Source organism: Centrocercus urophasianus, unplaced genomic scaffold (assembly GCF_019232065.1).
Source record: "Centrocercus urophasianus isolate 14NV4802_14NV808 unplaced genomic scaffold, USGS_Curo_1.0 seq_14, whole genome shotgun sequence".
Taxonomy (NCBI): Eukaryota; Metazoa; Chordata; class Aves; order Galliformes; family Phasianidae; genus Centrocercus; species Centrocercus urophasianus.
In genome coordinates this window covers 22,007,889-22,028,146 of record NW_024884586.1, presented here as the reverse complement: position 1 = coordinate 22,028,146, position 20,258 = coordinate 22,007,889, and the positions used below count along the sequence as shown (strand labels likewise).

Sequence of the window (20,258 nt, the reverse complement as noted above, 5' to 3'; positions counted from 1 at the left end):
GGCTCCAGCAGCAGGCGGTTCAGTCTGAGCCCCACGGCCACCCGGGCTCTGCGGGCGCGGATTCCTTCGGAAGGGTAAATACGAAGGACCGCACCGCAGGTACCGCGCACTCGCAGAGCAACCGCTCGGGAGTGCTCCCGGAGGGCTCGGAAGACGGGTTCTGCGGCACGCACCCACTGCGCCGTGCGGGGAACTCCGGGCCCAGACCCCGCAGCCCCTCTGCGGTGCGGGAGGGGCGGAAGGCGATGCGAGGCAGTTGGGAAAGAGTTAAGGGAAGGTGGCGGGGAAGGCCGGCTGTCGGAAGCGAGCATGTGCAGATTGCAACCGCATCCACACTACGGGCGAGTGTCACGGGCGCGTTTCGCCTCTCGCCGTCGCCGGTCGCAGGGCACCCATGGACCCCGGTGAGGCGAGGGCCCGCGGCGGGGGGGGGACGCGACGGCCGCCCGGCACCTGCCCGGGAGGCGCGCTGGCGCCTGGCGGCCTCCCCGCAGCCGGAGATGCGCCGCCCGGGGCGGAGGGCGGGCGCCCGGCTCTACCGCTTTCGGTTTGGCGGCAGGGGCCGCCTGCACCGCCGGGCCGCGGCCGCGCCTCCCGCTCGGCGGGCGGTCGTAGGGTAACCGGGCGGGCGCCGGTCTCGGGCAGACAAAGGCGGCGGCGGCGGCGGGATCCGCAGTCGCCCCCTCCCGGGAGCAGCCGTGGGGAGCCGCGACCCCGAGCGTAGCCACCGCTGTCGAGGGGTGCGGCGGTACGGGGGTGCGGAGGGAGCTGCGGGGATGGGGAGGCTGGGGCTGCTTTTCTTCTGAGATGTGACGTGTTTTGAACAAAGCGAGATGTTGTGAAATGTCCCGGTTGTATTGGTTTCACTAACTCTTTGTGCTGGGAAAGGACAAATCCGTGTTCAGCCCCCCAGAACAGGGCGGGGGGTGGGGGGCCGACAACCCCCTCAGTGATTCCTCCGCAGCCCTGGGAACTGCTCGCGCTGCGGTGCCGGGAGGTCAGGAACCCGGATATCAGCACCACTGAAACGAGGATATCCTTCTGCCGCTGCTTTTACATTTAAATCGGTCTTGGGATGTTTGTTCTTGTTCCATTTTTGGTATGGAAAACATCCAGAACAGCTGAATTTTTGCGAAATGGAAAATGTGCTTCCTCCCGCCCATCCCCTGCAGCAGGGTTCTGGCTACTGTCCCCTGGTTGTGCGGCGCGGGGACGCAGGGAGGATCGCCCTCCCTCTGTCCCCTCTCCGTCTGCCGCTGTGCAACGCGGGGCTTCCCGGGGAGCTCCGCATCGCCGGCCCGGGGGGAGCGCCGACGTGCAAAGTCCCCCAAATCATGCAGCATAGGCGGCGCATCTCTGTCAGATGAAATGTTTGGTATTGTTCTCTGGCATCATGTGCTTGGCAGGTTTGTTCCAATTCCCTCCCAATTCCCAGGAAGAATATTACCTGCAGGGGATGGGGATATTTGCAGGTGAGGTGTTGGCAGTTCCACGATGGAGCCTTATGTTGAGATTTGCAAAGGGACCGGATTGCCCAGAGTGTTGTTCGTGGCTTGTGAGTACACTCATGCATCAATACATGAGCTGCATCAGCTGAAAACGGGGCTCGCTGCTGCTTGGGGATAAATAGAAAGCCCTGAAAAGATGAAACGTCCACAGGAAATAGCAAAAGAGGAGGGACTGAGATGCAGGTGTGAGCCTCTGTGGCCACTTTTGCAGGTACTGGGGAATGCACGGCAGGAAATCTGCCCACAGGGCACCGCCATGCTCACGGTGTACCCTGAGGGCTCCCAAACTGTGGTGCCCCTCTGTACATGTGGTTTTCTGTGCCTCTGAGGCATGATCCTGCTGCAGGACAGGAGGCTGAAGCAGCTTCCTCTGGGGAGGTCTGATTTTGGAACTCTGGGTGCTGGGTCCCAGGGCAGGCTGCAGGACAGAACCAGGGGCCACAGTGTGAGTTGTGGGCAGTGGTGGATGGGGGCTGAGGGCAGCACAGGGCCCTGCACAAGTATGGAAGGTGCCTGGCCATGGGGCTCTGCAGTTCTACTGGCAGTGTCATAGCGCGAGGTTAAAATGAACTTAACCTTGAAGCGAGGGGGGAAGGGTTCTTTGGGTGAGGTGGTGGATCTGGCAGTGTTTGGAGCCTTCAGACTGAGGTATCTTTTTAAGAACTGTACTTCAGTTCAGCAGCTTGAAAAAGTTCTAAGGAGTGCAGATGCAGGATCCCCTTGGCCTTTTAATTTGTTAGTCTGCTTATTCCTTCACATCAAGAGGGTGAGTTGTGCTGCAGTGTCCTGAGATATGCACATCACTCATTCATTTGGGTACAGTGATGGCTGCACCCAATTCTCACACTACAGGGCTGTGGGTGGTCCCTTGTGCTGTGCAGGAAGGGTGCTCTCTCAGTGCGCAATTCACCCAACAACTGCAGTTCTTGTTTTCCTCTGCAGCACCAGCAATGAGCCAGGTGAGGCTGATTGCAGTGGGAGGTCTGGGGAGGTGGGAGGTGATGGCCCTACCAAGAGCCATCTGAACCCCAAGAGGAGTTTCTGGTCATGGAAGATGAAGGAGAAGCAATTGGGAGAGCATCCAGAGAAGAGAAGCCCAATGCAGTGGTATGAAGGAGTCCTGATGGCTGGCCTGGGAATTGCAGAATAAATGGGAAATTTTATTGTTGGCATTTGTGCATTAGGACTCTTTGTTTCTGGGTTGCATTTAAGGATGTTGTATTTAAGGAAATGAAATCAAGTTGTTTGTTTGTTTTGTGGATTTTTTTTCCTTAGTCTCTGGCTGCTATTATTACAAGGTAAAACAAGAGAGCTACTAACATGACTAATTAAAGGGCAGTAGTGTGTCGTTCCCCTGGGCTAATTATTCTGTAGAAAATGGGTCAATTACTTGGATAAATTGTTTGCCAGCAGGAGGCAGGAAAAGGCCCTGCTGCTCCCTGTAGAATGCTGCCTATCTCCAGGTGAAGGCTTTGGAGAGTTGCTGGAGGCCAGGGTGTTCAGATGCTTAGTGCAGAACAGGCAGGGAGTGGAAATGTCTCACACTGTACAGCAGAAATAGTGGTCCTTGCGTTTCTGTGACAACACATGAAACAGGAGCATCCAGATGGTATCTGAGCTCTTGGTGAAAAGACTGTGCAGGCAGCCAGAACAAGGTTAGTGAAGGCTTAGGCTTTCTGGACAGATGACCAACATCTCTGCTCATTTCTGATTAGTCAGAGGTCAGAGTTCCTGGTGGGAAATGGTGCTTCCAATAAGATGTGGTGCAAGATAGAGCCCGGACACTTCATGGGCTGTTTAAAACAAAGCTGAAGGGCATCTACCTGTAGGTATATACTGCTCTTTAACGCATTCCCGTAGGCTAAGTAAAAGTTCAGCTGCTTTAGAAATTTATTTGTAGCCACATCTGAATGAGATTGTCATTTGTGTATGAGTTCAGAGGCGTCTAATTGGTCTGTATAAAAGAAAGTAGCATTTTGTTACCTTTGTTTTGTTCTAGATTTTTATTGTTGCCAGCACAGAAGTTTGCCACAACCTTATCTCAATCCCCTCCGCCCTCGCAGGCTTCTGTCAAAGCTGGATTAGATTACAGAGAGAATCTTCTCTACCACAAATGTGTGCCGTCTTGCTTTCATTGCATAAGATCCAAGCATTAGGAGTCATTGGATAAGTGCTGATAGCACAAACAGCAAAACAGGGAGGGCTCCTTCCCAGCTGCCCCACGCTCAGGTGCGCTGGTGCTGAGCCTGCACCAGGGCTGCTGCCAGGCACCGTGTTGTGCTTCTCGACTCATGTGGGAGATAACGAGGTATTTCTGATGGGGGAAGCTCTCTTCTAGTACGGACAGCTGTGACACAGCGTGCTCTCAAGTGCCTGTTTTCCTTGGTTTGTTTTTGCCTGGAATATATGAGTGGGAGATGGTCAGACTCACCCAGCTCCATCAGCTTAATTTGGTTAAGAACTTTGGGCTGAACTGCATCCATACGCAGCTCTAGGTGGGGTGGGTTCTTGCTGTGATTGGTGGTGTTGGCAGAGCTGGGTGTGCACAGCCTGCAGGATGCTCTTCAGCCGAGGGGTCCTCCTTGGATCTTGGATTGGCTGAGGCTCACGATAAGGATGTTTCCAGTACGTCCCAGGAGAGAAATGATTTCTTTTTGTGAGAAATGATTTCTTTTTGTGATGCCTGGTGTTTTCAAAATGTGCATGTGGTTCCCACTAGCGGCATGATAGGTGCCATGTGATTGGGTTTATTTTGATCCAGCAGGTCTTTCCAAGGCAGGTCTCTCTATTAAGCCTTTAATTGGTTGTGGACTTGCACAAGAGCTGCAGGATGTAGGGCAGAGTTTATAAAATTGCTCTAATGTCTACTAGCAAGAGAGGAGCTGCGGTGAAAGTAAGATAATTACTTGGTAGCAGTATAGAGCTTGGCTGTCCTTGCTTGGGGTTTCTCACTGTGGGTTAATACTTTGCCATGGGGATGAGATACTGGGTTTCCAAAACTTTACCTTTGGTTACTTCAGCTGACAGGAACTATGTGCTGTAAGTGGAGCTCCAGGCAGCTGAGCTGCTTTCTGCGCAGTTGAAGACAGAGGTGCATATATAAAGTAGACACTTTATGTTTTAATGGAATATATCTCATGGATATGCAAAAGATCTATCTCTATGGTGCAAGTTCTTTTTAGAGCTGATTATAACCTTTTGGAAACAGTGCCTAGTTTTGATATTTGTGTTATTAGCTATTACTGCTCACTGCAAAGGCAGCTGAAGATTCAATTCTTTCATGGATTAGCTACAGTGTAATTAGGTTTTCAAAGAGCAGATCGGTAGGTACAACATGTTCTTTTCTAAAAATGCCATGTATGCACATGTTCTGATTTACCTCTGCTTTTTCGTAGTAGCAGCTCCAGGAGCTGCAGCAGTGCTTAGTACTGCAGCCTCAGGTTGGGGTATGTACTGTGGAGTGGGGGGGAATTTTGGATTTTGTTTTCTTTTTTCTTTCCTAGGTGGTGAAAGTAGATTCTCGTGTTAGAAGTGTGATTTGCATGGTGTGAGACTGGACAGTCCTTGTTTCCCTAACAATGTTATGACAATGACTAGAATTTGCTGCTCTTCGGACCAGGGCTTAACAATGTTTGGAGTACTAAATAAGCTGTAAGTGCTAACAACAATGCTTCCTCAGCATCTTTCATCTGAAAATCTTACTGTTCTTAATGAATTTTTGTGCCTCTCTGTGAGGAAGGAATTACTACTGTCATTTAGCAGACAAGTGGATAAAATAAAATGCTTTCATAGAGACATTCTGAAAGCCATTTATATTCAGGAATATTAATGCTTCAACTCGCTTTTGAGCTGCTATATTGTCTTTTCTCTTTTGCCAGATACAGCTATAGGTATTAATTTTGGTAGATGTTTGGTAGATTTATTTTTTTTTTAATTGGGTTAGGAAACATGAAAGTGAGACATTATTATGCAACATCTCTAAGTGTGCATGTGATACTTGAAAAATGGTAATCAGATAAATTGCTAAGCAACTGTACCCTGCCTTCAGTTACCAAAAAGCCAGTGACTTTGCTTTCATGATGTAACATGCTCTATACTTCTCCATGAAGCACGTGTGGGTGGAGTTCTGTAAGAGTTGCTCCTTTTAACTCCCCTCCTGCTTGACTGCCATATTGTGAGGTCAGGTTTGACCGTGGTTTTACAGAAATGTATTCACAGAACCTGAAAGCGACAGAACAAATGTTAGATGAGCTGTTCAAAATAATGAAGTGTAAGTAAGTGTGTATATAAGGAAACAGCCATTCTCTCCCACGGGCCTTCACCAGCTTGTAAAGAGCAGGCCATAGCTCATCCCTGGGAACGCGAGAGGTAAGAAAATGAGTGAGAGGCTGATGTTAAAAGGCACACATCAGGGAAATGTGGTGAGCTGTGGGGAACCTTGAACACCACTGCGACCCATTTGACCCAAGTGTTGAGAGATGCAGTAATGCACAATAGCCTGTATGTAGAGCCAGCTGGTTCGTTCTCATTGTCTTAGCAAGAAGGGAATAGCAGGAACATCAGCAGTGAAGTGTGCATGGAGAAACAGTAAGTAGGACTCCGATAACATAAGGCAGATTTAGGGGATTTTGTTTGAAACCTGACTACCTGATAGATTACAGGATCTGTCTTAGAAATTCTGCAGGGTAACTGCAACAACAACAAAATAGACTCTTGTTGGTTATTCTAAAATTCTGCTTCTTGTTGGTGACCATCCACAGCAGCATTTGCAGCTCCTGTGGCTTGTGGAGCACCTGCCCAAGGTTCTCCAGTTCTCGCTGGTGCCAGCGCTTTTAGGAGCACTCTGAGACTGAAGGCCTTCCAGAAGCCACAGTGTGCTGATGTGGAGGTGTTTGGGAAAGGATGCTCCTAATCTTGAAGGTGCTTTGTTTTTTTTGCAGGTGGCCGAAAGCTACTTTTTATGGAGTTTTGCAATCTTGTTGCTGTGCTCCTCTTCCAGCCCAGATGTCATCTCATGGGATGGTGCAGCCCTACCTCCTGCCTTTGGGAGGGAGTGCCATGTTCTGTGCTCTAAGTACCTTGAGTCTAGGGATCCCAGGGCCTGGCTGCTCCATGCGCAGCTGGAAACCCCAACCAAAGGACAGAGGAAAGGGCGTGCTGGGTTCATTTGGGTGACATCTGCATCACCCTCCGTGGAGGTCTTGCAGGGGTTAGAGGGTGGGTGTGCATTGCTGAGAAGTTGTTTGCTTTCTGCTTTAGATAAACTGAGCCTGGGTGCTGCTCAAGGGCTTCGCTGTTGGTGGAACATCTCAGTTTAATTACCAGGTAGTGGCATGGACCTGAGTTTCCTTCTCAAGTGCACTTTGCAAATCATGAAAAAGCATAAGCAAACAGGTGAAGGAACACGCAAGTAGCCGCTTGGCAGCCAAGAATTTCATTTCCATCCAGTTCTTACCGGATGAGTGCTGCTCCTTCACTTACTGACGTGCAGCACTTGCCTGCTGGTGTTGGCATCTGAGAGGAGCCCAAGTCTTGCATAACAATGGGCTTCAGATTCTTTCTTCCTTTTTTTATTGAATGGCCGCACTACTGCTGAATATTTGTTGTAGTTGTTGATTTTTGCTAATACAAACATTACACCTTTTTAATCATTAGCATTTCAGTACAAAAAGTTCACTTATCATTTATGTGACCTTTTCTGACCAGCCAAAGTGCTGTGAACTCCAAGGTCAAGCCTTTATCTTCAATGCTGCATTTCTGCTCTTATGTTACCACACAGTCTTTGCTAACAAAGAGTTTCTTTTTCTTTCAAGTGTAGATACACGTGCGACTGAAGCGATGGTTTCTCAAACATTTTGAGCTCATAGAAATGAAGGAGGCTTTTTTGTTTGCTTTTCTTACTGAAAAAAAGGATCTCTTTCCTGCTGGGTGGAGGCCTGAAAGCCAGATCTGGGAGGTGATATGGCTGAGTACAGGGAGGTTTTTGGTAGCAGCGTTCAGATGAATGGCAAATCCCTTGATTGGAGTTTCTGTGACACTGTGGGCGGCCGTAGGGCTGGTGCTAGCAAAAGGGCTGAGCTGCGCAGCAATGTGCAGGACAGGACAGAGCTGTCCCAGTGTTGTCCCCCTGCCAGGAGAATTTCTCAGCTCCGCTCTGTCCTCACTCCCATGCCAAACCTTTGAGTAAGGAATGGAGCGCTCGCACCGAGATATGTGGAACTCACCTGGCAATAAATATACCCTTTTGAAAATGTTGTACTTTGTTTTTTTTTCCAGGGTGTGCCCAGCCTTGTGGCAAACAGTGGGTGTATGTGTTTATTAACTAGCTTCAGAGATGGGAAGCAAAACAAGTGACCCAGAGCACAGCTTCTGGTTTAAAAGCAGTGGTGTGTTTTTTGGTTTTCAGGTTTGTGCCTTGAAGGAGTCAAGAGTGTTACAGCTGCTTATTTTGTATCATTTTGTTCTTCTCTCTTTTATAGAACAAATTATAGTCAAATAGATCTGAGCATGTAAAAAGAGTTCTCAGTGTTATTTAAAATGCATTTCTAGGAAATACTTTTTGAAGTTTTGTGTGCAAGCATCTGATAAATAGCTCCATAGAAACCTATACTCTACTGTTACAAAATGCATACAGTGAAAATAGCATACATGTGAATAACTTACAGGAACATCAAGTTTAGAGCAATTTAAATGAGAGCTAATAAACAACAGCCGCTCTTTCCAGTGTGACGTATAAGTACCTGGCTGTTAAAATAGCAGCTATTCCTCATGGTAAGAGAGGTTCCAAAGCAGACGTTAACATCAATGCACGTGCAGGAAGTGCTTGGTGTGTCTCATGATACTCAGGTTACATTGATTTAATTAGTAGTTTTATGCTATTCATCACTCTGCTGATCTTGGTGGGAAGGTTTTGTTGGGGAAGGATTAGTTATTTAATCTGCATTTTTTTTTATTGGAATATGTTTGTAGTTCAGTGTGATCTAAAGGCAAATGGTGTATTTCTTCTATTGTTTGTATTGTATTTCTTTGTTTTTAAGAGAAAATGTTTCTGTTGAATTACTGTTGGATTTAGGTGCACAAAATTTTAAGTTCATTGGGATCTGATAAATGTTTATAATATCTAAAGGAGGTGGGGTGCAGATGGATGAGGCCAGGCTGTTCTTGGTGCAGCAACAGGACAAGAAGAATAGCCTAAACTTTTATGTGGGAATCTCCATAATAACATGTGGAATAACTTTTTTATGGTAAGGGTGATGGAGTGCTGGAACAGGCTGCCCAGAGAGGTTGTGGAGTCTCCTTTTGTGGAGGTATTCAAGACCCATTTGGATGCCTACCTGTGTGATCTATTGTAGGGTACTTGTTTTAGCATAGAGGTGGGACTCGATGATCTCTTGAGGTTCCTTCCAACCCTTGCAATTCTGTGATAACGTGAAGATCCTGTTTGTTATGCAATCTGGCACATAGTTGTTCTTGCTCTGTAACTTCGTCACATGCCATTAATCTAGAAAATTGCTGTGTGTAGACAAGCCCTAAGAGTGTGAGATCTGTGAGACTGAAGTGGTTATGTGCTGGATATTTTTGTGCTGGAACTGGCACCTCAATGTGTGACTTCTGCGCAAAGCAGCACAGTGGCACCCTGAGAAGTGGAGGGCAGCTCAGGCATGCAGCTCTGCTCACGGCCTGGGTCCGATGTAGGGGCAGGTGGCAGCCACCTCACCAGGGCAGGGGGGAAACAGGCTGGGGGCTGAAAAGGGCCTGCCTGTGTGAAGGTGTGGAGCAAAAAAGGGAGGGGAAGGAATGTGTGGTTAGAGGGGATATAGGGAGGCAGTGTTAGGAGGAGGATTGAGATAAAACTTAAAAAAAAATAAATTAACATATTTAAAATGGTTGATGGGCAGGAAAAAAAGACTGAGCGGACACTTTCTGGTAGATCCTCTATGGTTAACTGAGCCCTTGTCTGAGATGGCAGTGGTGAGGAACCTTTGGTCGTTGGTTCTAGCGCTATGCTCCTCGTGTTTGTCATGGCAGGGATCCAGAAGGACAGTATGGAGCAGAAGGACCCAGCCCAGCTTGGGGAGTGGCTGCCAGCCCGGGACTGGGGTAGGGGCAGCACTCATCTGCACTTGGTAGAGGTTGGCCATCCACACAGCCAGGTGCCAGGGCTGAGATACATATGTTGTATTTTGGGTGTTGGAAGGTTCTCTCGCATTGTGCCGCATTAACATTAACCTGTGCTGCTTTGCTTTATGAAGGCTGCCTGGTCGCCACGCTAGCTGCTGGTTGCATGCTCCTGTCTCGAAGACAGCAGCTGTCTGAAGCGGCTCGGACCTGCGGGGACAGCCTGGCCTCACCACGGATGCTGTGAACTGAGAGCTGGCCAAAGTGGGAGAGCTGCTGGATCCCTCCCAACAGGTAGGATTGGGGGGTAGAAGGCAGGAGTGGGCTGCAGCACAGCAGATATGTAGAGTGGGTGAGTGTGGACAGGAGGTGAAATTATTTCCAAGAGTTCAACCTGCAGATTGCTTTTTGGAAGCATGAGTAAGGTTGCAGTTTGCATGCATTGTCATTGGTTTCTGTCTGCTTCATGTCACGCTGTTCTGATTGCTCATAATTTATATTGCCGAGCTTATTCCAGCATTATTGTCACTTTAAGACCTCACCCACAGATAGTCTGAAGAAGTCACAGCAATCAGGACAGTGGAGCACTGCCTGAGCTAAAGAAGAGCAGTAGGTAAGGAGCAGGGGCTGCTCTCTGCACAGGTGTGAGTCAGATGATGCAGAGTCTATTCCTGCCCCTGAGGAACTGTGCAATCTCTGCACTCAACAGTGCTACTCTGCTGATCACAGGCTCCTCTTGCCTGTACCTATTGCAGCCTGCTACAATTGCACAGAGTAAAACACTACCAAAGTGAGAGGTTTTACATTTGAGTGAAGAGTTGCATTGATCCTAGTAGACAGGCTAGGCACTGTGGGATATCAGCAACAATCCCTGGACCCTGCAGTGTTCTCAGAGTACTCCACAGCACAGTGCCCTAGCAAGAGGCAAAGTCAGGTGCTCTGGTGCAGCTTTCAGCAGTTTAGAGTACAGTTTTGTTTTCTAGATTGTGGCTAAGGCCCTCATGGTAGGTCATGCACAGTACTTCTCTGACATGGAAATCACTTTGAGTTCTCCATGTGTAGCACCTACATGTTCAGATTCACATAGCACCTCCACCATAGTCTGCTCTCTGTCTCAGGAGTCTCGTGGCCCTCTCCTTGTGGTGGTGTCCAAGGGATCCCTTGTGGTACTGTCCCAGTCACACAGGTTGCCTTGCTTGATCCCTGCCCCTCTTCTGGGAATGGGCAGCAGTTCTGGACAGCTACTGAATAAAAGCAGTGGGCTGAACAATGACAATGCTAACAACGTGGGTAAGCAGGGTCAACAACTGCTTCAGGCTCTGCATATGATCTTGTTGCTGGTTATGCAGTTATACACATGCCCTCAATTGGTCAGAATGTCATCTCTTGAGCAGCAAGGTTCATGCCAGTTCTGCAGGTTATGGCAAAGCGAGAGTCAGCAGCTTCTCAGGAAGTTTGCTGCTGCTGGACCGTGCCTTGGAGTGCACCCAGACGTTCTGTCAGTGATGCAGCCATGGGTTCTTCTGGAGAAAGCTGTGTCTGGCATGTGCCCTGAGGTATAGTAATGTTGCTGTGAGCGGAGCAAATGCCGCTAATCGCCTGCCCTCAAGAGCCATCAAAGGAGGCGCAGACATCTCCTGTTACTGTTAAAACAAAAACTGAGCACTGTGTGGGCACAAGAAAACATAGATCCATTGGCAACAGAACAAGACTATGAATAATTAATCCCTCCAGTGCCTCCTGTATGTGCCATCCACTTGGGCTGCTTGGAATGCCATCTGCTGGAGATGCAGAGAGATTTGCTCCCAGAGACACAGGGACACTGCCCTGCACACTGCATCACTCTTCCACTCAGTCTGCCCTTCTCCAAGAACCTGTCATATGCACTGCTGTGACATCCTTGAGGACACAGAAGTAACCTTTGCTCATTCTGTGGGCTGTTGGTAAGAACTCCCATAACACCAATGGAACTGGAATGTGTCTGATCACTGATAGAATCCTGGAATGTCTGTGGGAGGGAAATGAGGATCAAGAAGGAAGCACTGACTGCTCCCTTTTGTGAAAGCTGGTAGGGGGTAGCACCTTTAGTGTGGCTGCACCTTGTTTTTGTAAGAGAATTTATGCTATGTTAGGTTGTTTCTGTGTCCTACTGAGAAGCCAGACTGTCATCTGCCGAAAGTCCTCTGAGCATAGCTGGACTTTTCTTTCTTTACAGAGTACCTTAGCATAGAAGAGGGTGCTTACGTGCTGTAAAATATATACCTTTTCTCAACTCATTTACTAGTGGGCATTTACTCCATAATGATTGGAAAACTTGGCAGCTGAAGCTGAGAGGTGCCAAGGAGTTGAGGAACTACATAGGCTAAATTCTGAACTGCTGTGAGCTCTTGGGATAGATGAGCTGAGAGGTCAGAGGGAACTTGCTGAAGACGTTTTCAAAGGCTCACCGCAAAATTCACAGACGCGGGAGAATTTACCCTCTCTGACATGTTAGTATGAAGATTCTATCAGCCATTTCACATACCTGGGCTGCAGAATGCATGCCTTACTTCAGACAATCAAGTATTGTCCCCCATTTTAATTCTGCGTCTTCCAGGTTTGTTCTTGGCTTCAGGCTTTTGATGAGAGATTTAGACTTTTAGTGTGGGAAAAGTTACCATTAACCAGCAACTTCTGCAGAAGTAATGGGCTTCTTTGGCAACAGTTCAGCCTTTGTGTTTGCAGCTGCCTAGCAATGTCATCTACCTTGATTTTAGGGCAATTCAAATGTTCTTCCACAAAAATGAGCTTTGAGGAAAGAAACTGGATGTTTCGATCTAGGAAAGACACTATAGCTCACCTCCAGAACAGTTTTCAGCTTTCAATTTAACCTTCTCACTGAATTTGCCCTAAAAGTCACTCACCTCTGGGGCTGTCCTAGTCCAGAAGCTGAGGGAAGTCGTAGGTGGGAAACAAAAGTGAAATCCCAGCCTGGGTTTTGAGAGTGCTTTTTGAAAGAAGTGGAGTAAGTGTGCTGGTGAAAGTCTGCCCAGCTAGGTGGAGAGGTGGGGCCTTTCACAGAGTGGCTCTGAAGGAAGAAGGTATTTTTCCTGAGGCAGGTAAAAAGTGTTTGTCTTCCTGTGGTCTGGATAGAAGTGTGGAGATTGGAAAAATAGGGGGTTTTCTTTTTTCCTTTTTTTTTTTTTGTTTTAATCAGATAAGGAAGCAGACAAACAGAGCAGGAGGTGGATGTGTGGTTTCCATAGTGATGTAACTGTGGAAGCTTTTGCATGCTGAGCTTTGCCTCACTGTAATCACACTTAAAGGCTACGAGTATTCAACTCTTCTACAAGGGGAATGTAAATGTACGAACACAGAAATGAGAAAAATGCAACTGCATGGCCAAGAATATATGGATGTTGGGAACCTTATTTTTGTCATGGCTTGTTTCTCCTTTATCTGTTGTTCCGTGCTGAGTCAACACACGTGATAATACTGTTATAATACCACATTTCTTGCTGTACCAGTCCGTGATATGTTGACTTGTGTCCTTAGTTTTCTTCTCATCTATACATGGAAACATTCCACAGCACTGATAGCTGTCACTCTGTTCACCCACAACAATTTCAAACAGGTACTGATTGAGAAACATGTTCCAAACTCTTTCAACATACCAGCTGATCAGAGCACCACCCTCTACAGCTGGGGGGAAGGTACTTGATGCTTCTCCTAACCATCACCTCAGCTGTTCCTGTAGGCTGTGGAAATGAACTGCACGTGACATTAAACTGTAGTTTATTTGGGAATTTTTGAAGTGTTTGACTATTAAAAACAAACAAACAAAAAAAAAAACCTTTGGGGGATTTTTTTTTTTTTTGCATTTGGATAGAGATGGTTATGAGCTTAAGTGGCTGAATTTGAAAGCATTCAAAAAAAAGATGGGGTGCCAAATTTTTCAGCATCTCAGTTGATGGAATATCAGCAGGTCATAGAGGCAGACAAAGAACATATCTGTGTGCAAATGCTACACATTTACACATCTGACAACTAGACACGCCAATCCTGCATACCCACCTGCATAGTCTTCATGAGTCACAGGCATCTGTGCCTCCTCAGCTTCCTCTTTTAATGGCATTGCTGGATGCTTCCCATGCTCTTCCTCTGAAAAAAAGTCCCTTACCTAGGGCATTTGTTTTGCTTGTCTAATGGATGTAATGGGTCATCTGTTCTCTTTATAGAAAGGAATGTTAATTATTTTCAGAAAGCTAATTAGGTTGCTAATGAGAAGCTCTACTACAGTAATATTTCCTTTAATTATTCACTCTTAAGTGCTGTACAGAAGAGAAGAAGCTTATTGAACATGCTGTTAAATATGAATATGTGAATCCACTCAGAGATGCACCTCCGGGCACCCTGGAATAAAAAAATGCCTTGGTGAACTCCAGCATCCATGTGACACAGATGACTGAGTAGACAAGGGTGATGCTGGAGCCTTCCAGTCCTGCAGCCTTTCTGACTCTATCTGGATCTAGTACTGCTGCAAGTGGCTGATTGCAGTTGCTCTCTGTGTTCCACTGGTGCTGGATGGTTTTTGGCAGTATCAGTAACCAATTGTGCAACCTGCCCAACCTATCTGTAACTAAATGCAGTTCTTGTGGCAGTCAGAGGCATAGCAAGGTGGGGTGATTAAATCCACAGCTGTATCTCAGAGTGCTGTGAACCTCAGCAAAACGGAGGTTTCATGAGTCCTTTGTTACTGTGCAGTACTATTTAGCCCCTCACATCGCTCTTGTGGCCACTGCATCTTTGGTTTTGCACCAGTTTGCACATTGTTTTGTGAGGCAGCACAGCTTTAAGATACCCAATCCATGTGTTCACTTTGGCTCTGACTTAGGAATATCATTTTACTTCTCCATTTGAGACCTGGGTGCTACTCATCTAATTTTTTTTCTTTCCCCACCCTTCATTGAAGAAATCTCAATGGCTTTTAGAATTAATCTGGAAGAGCTATGGTATTGCAGATTTAGGTGTACCTCCAGAATGAGAGACGTTGGGTAGATCTCCAGTATCTCCTGATCTGTAAGTGCTGAGCCTTCATGCCGCATCACATCTCTGCAGCATTCTCTGATGTGTAGTCCAATTCCTGAGGCTTCATCCCAGCCTTCTAACACCTCTGCCACTTGATTTCTCCTATGCTCTCAGTCAGACTCCTGGAGTCCTTTGTGTGCTATAGCTCTGTCAGGAGGGGAGCAGTACTCTGTTAAAAGGGGACACGTCCAGGCAGCAGCAGGAGCTCCCTGTGCCTGTGTGCTGATCATCGCAGAGCCTGTCACAGAATGAAGGGGGGTTCTGCTGGTGTTGTGGCTGCATTGTAGAACTTTGTACATTATAATGTGCTGTCAGTGTCTAAATTCAGATGAGTGGGAGTGACCTAAGGCCTAAATAGCTCAGAAAACTGTTACTAACATAAGGTTTTAGAAGTCACCCTTCAATTCTAGAGTGTTTTCAGGTACAGATGTACTCTGTTCTATGTTACACATGCACTTGTTTAAAAGTTGCTTTTACATATGCAAAGTGTAAGTTAACTTTGTATATTGTTACAGCTATGGGAACTCTGAGAAACAAAGAAAATAGAGTGAAGCAATCTGGTTAGGTGCAGGATAGGTTCTAAGTTAGGACAGGTTTAAGCACAAGGAGCACACTTGAAAAGTACCTCAGTAGCCATTCTAAACACCTTGGTTTCGCTAGATGCTGCCATGCAAAGTCATGGCACTAGCATGAGTTGTCATGAGTGCAGTGTGACAGGTCTTCTGTTGTATGGATTGAGACTGGTCATATAATGGAAGTACATTCAGTCTGATTTAGCTACGGTAGGTCATAAGAACTTAAATTCTTATTCATCCTACCAATAGTGTATGCTCAAATACCTGCTGATTGACATAGAAGCCCTTGCACACTGCTTGGTATAAGTGCCTCCTGAGAGGAACGGACAGGGTGACCAGTGTGTGTGCCTCCAGGGCTGCCAACAGCAGATGTGTGATTGAAATGACAGCTCTTAAGCATTTTACATAAGCAGAGACAACATATGCTGCTGCTCTGGTTCCATTTGCTGTGGATCATCTGATGCTCTGTTTGTTGAACACATGTTAAAGATGATTCTAAAGGAATTTAGGTATGCTTTTTGTTTGTTTTGGAGAGGTTTTTTTTCTTTCTTATGTTTTTGGTGGCTGATGTGAGTAGGATTGCATTGAAGAATTCTGTATTACTCTTATCACAAGATCATTCCTGACACGCAGAGGAGAGCTGTCCCTTTGCCCAGAGGCATGAGGTACCTATTGTTGCCCCAAGGAAAATAAGGTAAAGAAAAATATCTTTGTGTTTGATAAGACCTGAAATTATCCCACTTAATCTTGGGTAAACTGGGGTAAATAAGTGATGATTCTACAAGCTTCAAGTGCCTGTAGGGAGGTATTGGGAAGGTGCAGGAATAGTACCCTGGTGATACCAATGTGCAGGCTCCACTTTCGTTTCCAGTATGTCCACTTGTGGCTGCCATCACAGCTTGGTTTGACTGCTAGCGAGAGGCTGCAGAGACAAAGCTTGTAGCCAAGGTACCTGGGAGTGTCTGAAGTTTTTGAGTCCATCCTGGTCTGTATGTGGTGAGAAAGTTTATATGAAATTCAAAAGCTAGTAAAACTGCCATTCAAATAATTTGCCAGAATCGTGTTCTGCTGTAGTAATGGTGTAAAGCAGGTGACTGCAGCCTGAATCTCAAGGAACAGGCGCCCCTATTAAAGGTTCTTTTCAGTTAATATTAACAAGAGCTCTGTGCCTGCACAAAGGAGAGGTCAATTCCTCACTGCTAAACTAACAGCTGTGTCTCCTAAATAACATGTGGGTTGGTTTTTTTTTTTTGGTTTTTTTTTAGAATATGTCTTTATCTTTTATCTTCAGGAAATTGCAAAATAAAAGCTGAAAACATAAGCCAGGTGTTAGGGGCACTCCAAACAAAGAGCTGAACAGAAAGTCCCAAACAGAAAATAGCCTGGCTCTGGAAAAGCCCTGTTCTGCTCTGGAGCCAGTGATGGGTTGCCACTTGGGCAGGATGCTTCTGTCACCTCTGGCCAAGGCCATTCTGTCTGAACACAAAGGGACAATTACACAGTAGCTGGATGAAGCATTAGGTTACAGCAGGATAAAACGAAGTCAGGAGAATTGCTGTTCAGTGACAAGGTAGGGACCACACCATGGGCTCCGGAGGGGCAGTTTGCCTCCATTTTGCCCTCCTGCTGCACTGTGGTGTGGCCATGGTGTTTTTCTTTTCTGGGTGTTCCCCCCAGGGGGAAACTGAATCCTTTTTACCAGGTGCAGAGCACAGTAGGCTTCCTCTGGCAATGTCACAGAAATTAAGGGACAGCTTGGTCATTGTGAGAAACTGGTTATGGGAGGTATTAAGAAAGAATTGAACTCTGTGGGTGGAAGCAGTGATCTGACCACTTCCTCTTGCACATACGAGTGGAATGTAAATGTCTCTGTGGAGTGCAGCCTGGTAGGGAGCATCTTTTCTCATCTTGCAGCTGACAGTGTCCTTGTACATCACAGGATTTGGTCACTAGGCTTTGTGAAACTTTCAGAATTCTACTCTTGGGAACTGGGTGAGGTATTTTCTACTCAGAACTCCTTTTCCTTCAAAGATTAAGTGCCATAGGGTTTCCTAAGGAGTGGTAATATGTTTGACAGCAGCTGATGCTGGTGGGGTGCTAGAGCAGGGGTGAACAGTAAGATTTGGGTACTCGGCTGTGTTTGGGCTTGGAGCTATTAGTTGTGTCAGGTTTCTGTCTCTGATCTGATCAAAGTAATAACATCAAAAAGTTGCTGAAAATATGTCTGGGTCTGCGGTGGGTCTTGTCTTCTCTGGCACAAGCATCAAGCATCTTGCCTGTGCAACCCAGCAGTGAAGACAAGCCACGTGCATTGCAGAGCTGAAACCAGGCAGACATTGACTGCCAATTGCTCCTCCATAGTCATGTCCCTGTGTGTTCTGGAGGGCCCTGTATGCCCATCAAAGTGTTTTTGTGAGTGTAGTTTGGTGTTAGTGAAAGGTAGTGACTGGACTGTTCAGAAATTCTGAGACTGAGAATGTGAGCTTTATCTGTTATACATCAATATGAGAGGCAAGTAAATGAATACAGAGTCAACTGGTGTCTGGTCTCTCTTTTGACATGGCCAAGGTTCCTGGCTAATTAGTGCCTGTGGCTGGATTATGAAAAATCTTTGTCAATCATTTGAAATATAAGAAAACATAAGAGCTTTGTGTCTTGGAACATCTTATTTTTGAAGCCCAAATAGCAAAATAAATAGGATTCTAGTTTTTAAATCTTGGTCTTCCTGCAGCAACAGGGAATTAAGAAAGATGATGTGGTTTGACATGTTGTTTTAGGTACATACTGTTTGTGTGTTTGTACAGGCCTTTGTTACTTGAGTTTACTGATACCTGGTTGTATCCTGTGATGGAAATACCAGGGGGGGGGGGGGGGGGCGGGGGTTGAATTATTCTGATACGAGCTGGGAAGCAAGGAGTTCATCTGTCTTAACAAAATTCTATTCTAGAAAGGTGTTTTTTCTCTCCTTTCTTTCATTTCATCCTCAATGTTGGCATCTGGGACAGGCAGATGCAAGGCAGGATCTGGCATTTGGCAATTTCAGTTGTGATGTGTGCTGCTAGCCCCGGGCGGAGGCTGCAGGAGATTATGACAACAAAAGCCCCCTCCTGCTGCTGATCTTTCTGCTGGGCATTAGACAAATGATAGCCATGCCCCACTGCAGCACCAGGTTGGTGGAGATGGGATTTAAACAATTGACTTCTCTGTTTCATAAGGCCAAAACAGGTCAGTGCACACAGTCTGGCTATACTTAGTCATTTTCTGTTCTTCCTGCATACAGCAGCTTCTTCAGACAGAAGGGAATGCTGAACTAGAGAAGCACAAACAATCTCCTGCCTGCAGAGCAGAGCAGAACTTAGTTTTCTGAAACAGTGTCTAAATCAAGGAAAACTGTTCTAGAGGCTGTTGACTTAAGGTTGATAGTCAGAAGTAGGGTAGAACATGTATGCAGATTTTATCTCATCACTGCAGCAGCTGTGAAGAGCTGTGGATCTTCATTATTATCTGTGTAGGTGAGGTTAGTGGTTATGAAACAAGTGATTTGTTTTCCCAAAATCTGGCCCCTGCAAGGATTCTGCTTTAATACACTTGAAAATTTACTTCTGTGTGTGCACTCTTCCTCATTTCCTTCAATTCTACAAATTATCCTGAGTCTTTCCAACTATCTTTTTTTGAGCCAGATTTTGTTCTCAAGGCAAAATTCTCATGAAGTTTTTTCCCACATTATTTCACCAAATCACTGAATGGCTTATGTTGGAGGAGACCTTAAAGATCATCTATTTCCAACCTCTCCCATCTGGGCAGGGTTGCCAACCACTAGATTGGGCACTAGATCAGGTTGCCCAGGGCCCCATCCAACCTGGTCTTGAACATTTCCAGGGATGAGGCATCCACAACTTCTCACCAGCTTTCCCTCCCTTTCTATGCTTTAACTCTTGGGTCTTAAAGGAGACAACACAAATATGGTAGCAGTTTCAAGCAAGAAAATTGTTCTGCCTTTTATTGTGACAGCTGTGTGTATGAACTCAAATCCAAATCTCCCTTTGTCTTTGTGTGTTGACCTTTTGTGTCTGTGCCATCTTTCTCCAGCTGAGAGAGGAAGATATTTTCTGTGTGAATTGGCAACCAATAGGAGTGAAGAGGTGAGTATTATTTTGACCTCCTTGCTGAGTTTAGGATTAGAGTTAGTAGTTCTTAAGGATTTTCTGTTGTAAGGTGGAGGCTTACTAAGGTGGAGGCTTAATTCCTTTCTCAGATGTTTATCAAGTAAGTGGTATTTACATGACACAAGTAGTTTTCAAGTAGTTCCAAAGAAAATGTTTGTTAGGTACTATTCACTAGACATGGTTTTGAATTCTTCTGAAGACTAAATGTGTACATCAGATCCAGGATAAGGGACGAATACGAGTAGGCTTTCAGCACATATCGCAGCCACAAATGGCCAGATCTTCAAAGCAGAGGTATTGCATTATTTTATGATTTGGGCCACCCAGATAATGAAATCTATGAATGATTAATTCCTGGACTTGTCATACGGCAGTGTTCAAAGCATCCCTGTGCACATCCTTATCAACACGTCTTGTGTCTTATTTCAAGAAGCCTAAAGGCCGATACTGATGCTGACTAATAAATATAGGCCATTTTTTGAAATGCTATACTGCATCAGAGTGATGAATCCATTCACAGGTTTTATCAGGAATACCGTTCAATAAAGCACAGTCATCTGGGCATGCTGCAGTCAAAAAAGGAAATTTGAAAGAAAGACGTAGATCTAGCATTAAATGTACCTGCTTTCATATGGGATCCTCCCTAAAGGATGGAACTGGGCATTCCCTGCCGAGCTGTAATATGTGGTTGGCAAACTGCAGGCAGGAATCCTGAATCTAGCATTTTTATATATCTGTACATCTGTAGGTAGATTTAAAAATTGTGTAAGCATAGTGGGTTGATTTGCTTTAATTAAAACAAATCAAGATATCTGTGGTTCAGT

The 20,258-nt window shown here is 46.1% G+C and overlaps 1 protein-coding gene across 7 annotated transcripts in view; it reads left to right on the top strand.

Moving 5' to 3' along the window:
* The first annotated feature begins 236 nt into the window (after positions 1–236).
* The window catches only part of TMEM229B (transmembrane protein 229B), a 31,987-nt gene continuing 11,965 nt past the window's right edge, over positions 237–20,258 (top strand). The window contains exons 1-2 of one of the 7 annotated variants that reach the window (XM_042814165.1): positions 237–404; positions 9,761–9,920. The gene's annotated coding sequence lies outside the window, so the exon portion shown is untranslated. Of the gene's footprint in view, positions 405–1,319; positions 9,921–11,552; positions 11,570–19,357; positions 19,411–20,258 lie in introns of those variants that run through there. The other 6 variants (XM_042814161.1, XM_042814164.1, XM_042814163.1 and 3 more) reach the window with 6 other exon arrangements.